This window comes from Pseudoliparis swirei, chromosome 3 (assembly GCF_029220125.1).
Source record: "Pseudoliparis swirei isolate HS2019 ecotype Mariana Trench chromosome 3, NWPU_hadal_v1, whole genome shotgun sequence".
Classification (NCBI taxonomy): domain Eukaryota; kingdom Metazoa; phylum Chordata; class Actinopteri; order Perciformes; family Liparidae; genus Pseudoliparis; species Pseudoliparis swirei.
In genome coordinates, this window is record NC_079390.1 from 1,538,062 (window position 1) to 1,544,103 (window position 6,042).

A 6,042-nucleotide genomic window follows, 5' to 3' on the forward strand; every position below is an offset into this window, starting at 1 on the left:
ACATTTAACGGCACTATTTTTTATTATATTAATTGTATTACGTTTGTAAAGAAATGTCATTAGTGTGTAGAATAAGTGTAGAATAATTAAATGTATTCTTCATCTTACAATATGTTATACTCTTTTATTCTATGCATTAGGGCACCATCGTTCATAGGAGTCTCAATCAATATGTGGGAAGTGTTTCAAACCTTTTCAAATGTCTTCTCCTACATAAATGCTTTACCTAATAAACAAATATATTCCACCCGCTATATTCTGACAAAATAAATCTAATATCTTTTCAGCTGCTGCCGTGGAATTATTATTTCTTATCATCAACAAATCCCACGAAAACCTCAACGATGCATTATTTCCATACACTCGGCCCAAAGAGTGAAGAAGCAACTCTTTAAAAAAATGTATCACACATATGGAGTTTAATTGTATTTGTTTAATAAGAATAAGTACATATATATATATATATATTTAAAAAATTATATATATTTTTTCACTTCCATTTTTTTATTCGTTAAGATATATTAACATAAAACAAATACAAAAATGTCAGACATAAACATAAAAAATATATATATAAAACAGGGCACAATGATACAATGATAATTGTATTTTACTTGTATATTTGTACACCACCCTGCATCTATATTTGCATTTCCCTGGATAAGAATATTTTTGACCTTTACGTCTCATCCTACTAAAATATCTGTTTCCACTCCGGTCTATATTGTCGTCCTAGAACATTATTCCACAAGAGGACAGTGTTCCCCTGTGGATTCAGAGCCTGTGACTCTTCAGGCTGCTGGCCACTGCAGAAGCTATTTAGTATTTCAAGCAGGCACGTGCACAGATAGAACCCTTGTGGTGCTCAAGCTCCTCCCCTTTTGCCCTGGATGAGAAAAGTGCCCTTTCTGCTGGAGACACTTTTTTTCTTCATTCATCAGCATTTAACAATAAAAATTACTCTTGCTGTCATCAATTCCCCCCAAATGTGTTTTGATATCTGACGGGGCATTTATTCGAGTTCTTGTGAGAATTCTGCCCCCCCCCCCCTCTCCTCCTCCTCCTCCTCCTCCTCCTTGCACGTTTATTATATGGCATTTTTCGCTCCCATCATTTTAATGAAAATAAACTGTAATTGTTAATAGAAAACATGTCATTTTGTTTATCTCTCACGTCTTCTCACGACACAATGTGTTGCAGGTGTTGCGCAACCAATTACTTGCTTAACCTTAAGTTACAGTAGATGAATCATTTTGGCGATGGGTGCTCTTTTTTGGGGTTTGAGCACCTGCCCCCCCACATGTCTGTCACCTGCCTGATTTCAAGCCCACATTTTTATTTTAAAAAACTGTACATTACAAAGTATAATTGTATGCAGAAGAAACATCAATTATCTTAAAATTGGTAATATTACTGAGCTTTTCTTCCACATTCCAAGATACACTGTGTGTTTGTGAGGAAGGGGGGGGGGGTATTCTGAGCCTGTGTTTGGGGGTTTGAAGGAGCAGTGTGCAGGGACCTGCAGGACCGGTGATCCTGAACCCCCCTAAAGACCCGAGAACACCATATCTCTGACTTCCACTCTGTCCAATCCCCCCTGACACACACACACACACACACACACACACACACACACACACACACACACACACACACACACACACGTCTGCTCTCGGCCCACTGGCTCAGCCTGTGTGTTATGACTCATTGGGCCTCAGTCCATCCGGCTCATGCTCTTTTTATTTTCATCCATCTCTTCCTGTCATGAAAACGCGATGACCTTGTGTCTCCTGTTGGACCACTGGAGGTATATATATACATGTGTGTGTGTGTGTGTGTGTGTGTGTGTGAGAGTGAAAGCCTATAATCCCACATGCCCTCCCCGTCTAACTGGCTCATGGAATAGGTTTACTTGGTGTTTTTGGATAATCAGTAAGAGTAAGAATGAGAGAGAGGGAGGGAGAGAGAGAGAGACAGAGAGAGAGACAGAGAGATAGAGACAGTGAGAGAGAGGACGAGAGAGAGAGAGATGATTAGAATGAGGATGAGAGAGAGGGTGGGAGAGAGAGAATGAGGATGAGAGAGAGGGTGGGAGGGAGAGAGAGACAGAGAGACACAGAAAGAGAGGATGAGAGAGAATGAGGATGAGAGAGAGGGAGGGAGGGAGAGACACAGAGAGAGAGAGACACACACACAGAGAGAGAGAGGGTGAGAGAGTGACAGATGATTAGAATGAGGATGAGAGAGAGGGTGGGAGAGAGACACAGAGAGAGAGAGGATTAGAATGAGGATGAGAGAGAGGGTGGGAGAGAGACAGAGAGAGAGAGAGAGAGACAGAGAGAGAGGATGATAATGAGGATGAGAGAGAGGTGGGAGAGAGACAGAGAGAGAGAGAGAGAGAGAGAGAGAGAGGATGATAATGAGGATGAGAGAGAGGGTGGGAGAGAGAGAGAGAGAGAGACAGAGAGAGAGAGACACGGAGAGAGAGAGGATGATAATGAGGATGAGAGAGAGGGCGAGAGAGAGAGAGACACGGAGAGAGAGAGGATGATAATGAGGATGAGAGGGAGGGAGAGAGGGAGAGGGAGTAGAATGGACCATGGAGCCCCCCCCCCCCTGGTGGTGAGTGGCGGTAATGAGGTAATTAAGAGGACATCTCTGCTCGTCTTTATTTCTCCGCGTCCTGAAGGGATGAATGACGGTGTGACATCACGTGCCTCACAGCTGCAGGCAATTAAGGAAAAGCATTCTGGGACTTTAATTGAGCCAATTACTAATATTTGCCTGACAATACAATTGAATATTGTCATTGTTGGTCGCGCCCCGTGGAGCGTCCGTCAGGCCGGCAGCCGAGCTCGAGACACGCGCGCCGCTTTTATGAACTCTCGTGTTACTCAAACTTTAGAGCCGGTTGTATATGACGAGTATAAATGTATAACTTCCGGTTCCATGAGCTGTGAGACCGTTTGACTTTGTAAAAACAGAGACAATTTGGGGAAATTATGAGAAGCTTCATCACGAGTGGCTCAGAGAATGAGAGCTGACACTCAGAACAATAAAGGTTCTTAGGTGGTTCTTTAAGAGGCTTTGTGGTTCTACGAAGAACCATCACCTCCTGGAGAACCTTTCTTTTTCATTTGAGGCGCCATTATAGGTTCTTTAAAGAACCCTGGTTTGAAAGGGTCTCTGTGGAACCATAAATGGTGCCTTAAAGAACCATGTCTGAAGTTTTTGAAGACACCTTTATAAGTTCTTTGAAGAATTCTTTAAGGAGAGGGTTCTTTAGAGAACCGTGGTTTGAAAGGTTCTTTGAGGAACCATAGATGGTGCCTTAAAGAACCATTTTTGAAGGTTCTTTGAAGAACTCTTTAAGGAAAGGGTTATTTAAAAAACCCTTGTTTGAAAGGTTTTTTGTGGAACCATAAATGGTGCCTTAAAGAACCATGTGTTAAGGTTCTTTGAGACACATTTAAAGGTTATTTGAATAACTATTTAAGAAAATGGTTCTTTAAAGAACCCTGGTTTGAAGGTTCTTTGAAACACCTTTATAGGTTCTTTAAGAACTCTTTAAGGAAATGGTTCTTTAGAGAATCCTGGTTTATCATTGAAGAACCATAAATGGTGCCTTAAAGAACCATGTGTTAAGGTTCTTTGAGACACCTTTGAAGGTTCTTTGAATAACTATTAAAGGAAATTAAAGAACTCTGGTTTGAAAGGGTCTGTGTGGAACCATAAATGGTGCCTTAAAGAACCTTGTTTTAAGGTTCTTTGAGACACCATTATAGGTTCTGTTTATAATCGACTAGTTTTCTGTGAAGATGGAAGTTTTTTGGGGGCTTTTCGCTTGCAACAAGTGGAAAGTGACACGTAGGAAAATGCAGGAAAATTGAGGAGTAACTTAAAGAATATATATATATATATATTTTTTTTTTAATGAATCATACATAAATCATACAAACTGTTGTATGAGAATACGTTGCATTGATGACATTAACGAAGTATGAATGCTTTATTGAAAAGATAAGTGCAAACACTGACATTATGACACTATTACATTATGCCTCTTGTCTATGTTAAAATGTGTTATGTGAGAAATGGGATGCGGCCATTACTCATTATTAATGTCGTCACACCGAGTCGAGGGGATTTGGGATTTGAGTTTCGGGGATGCCAAATGTATCATGCGGTAAATTTATGCATAAAACCCTGTCCAAAAGATTAAAAGGTCAATAATTATGCAAATGCAAACACTGCTTGTTGAATAATAGAAAGCGAGGAGGACGACAGACACACACACACACACACACACGCACACACACACACACACACACACACACACACACACACACACACACACACACACAAACACACATGCGGAGAGAGAAGGGAGAAATGGGAGATGAATGATCAAAATCTGTGAGATACACCATATATTTCATGGAGGTTTCTTTACTATATTCTTCTTCTTAAATATTGAAATGAATCATTCCCTTTTTTTGGGGTGAATCCGAGGTTTCCTGTTATATTCTGCATGTCCACTCCTGCAGACGTGTGTTTGATGAGCAGCACTTCCCTGCGTGTTGTTCGTCGCTGCCGCCTCCTCTCAGCTTCGGGCTCGACGCCCCAGGTGGACGGAGGATGAGCTGGTGCGTGAAATCAGGAGAGCTGCAGTTGCCAAGTGAATTTACCCGAGACAAGCGACTCGGGAGGAGCAATTATTCAGAACAAGAGAGGTGGTGGCGCTCCGGCGGCGCTCCGAGGCTCTGGTTGTCGCCCAGGGAGTAAAGGACGTGTCTCTGCGTCCCGGGGAGGCGACACGTCGACCTTCAGACGGGAGGAACATCGGGAACGTTTTGTGATGGAGACGTTTTCTTTAAAGTTGTTAAGTATCAATAAGATGAGAAAAGAAATGCGAATTCAATGAGTTTGGCATTGAAAGAGGAGTAGAAATGAAATATAGTGAGATACACAGATTATTAAATATAGTGAGATACACAGAACATTAAAGATACTGAAATACACAGAACATTAAATATACTGAAATACACAGAATATTAAATATACTGAAATACACAGAACATTAAAGATACTGAAATACACAGAACATTAAATATACTGAAATACACAGAATATTAAATATACTGAAATACACAGAACATTAAATATACTGAAATACACAGAACATTAAAGATACTGAAATACACAGAACATTAAATATACTGAAATACACAGAACATTAAATATACTGAAATACACAGACAATTACACATACTGAAATATACAGAAAATGTAATATATCGAGAAATACACAGAAAATTAAATATATATTGAAATAAAAAGAACATTAAATATACTGAAATACACACACAAAAAGAATACTGAAATACATAGAAAATCAAATATACTGAAATTCACAGAACATTAAATATACTGAAATACACCTCCAGAAGAGGTTCTCCACACTCAAAGAAATGACTCATTGGATGAACTCAATTAAATTGTTGGCAGGTTTTCCATCCAATAATGATATGCAACTCCAACTCAAATTTAGCACATCAGTGCAATACAATGTAATTAAGTTAGTCCAACTCATTTGTATCAAATACATCTAAAATAAAATAACGATATTCATTGAATTAAATTAATTTGTGTTTGTCCAACTCAAAATATAAACTAACTAACTCCACACAGAAGGAACGCCCCGACTGGGAATTGAACCCACGACCCTCAGACTTTGAGGCGACAGTGCTAGCCACTACACCACCGTACAGCCCTGAAAGTGTCTTCACCTCATGCAAACAACTGATTTTCAGCTAGTCCTCAATGAAACACATTTATTTTGAGTTGATATGCACACCATCTAACCTAAATAAATCTAATAAATGAAAGTATTCATACATTTTGTGTTACACCCATTAAATATAAATATCTATTTTTGTAATTGACTTATTTAAATGTATCAAACAATATTTAAATGAGTCACCTCTAAGAAGGGCTTGAATCATTTTTGTGAGTGTAACCTAAATAAATCTAATAAATGAA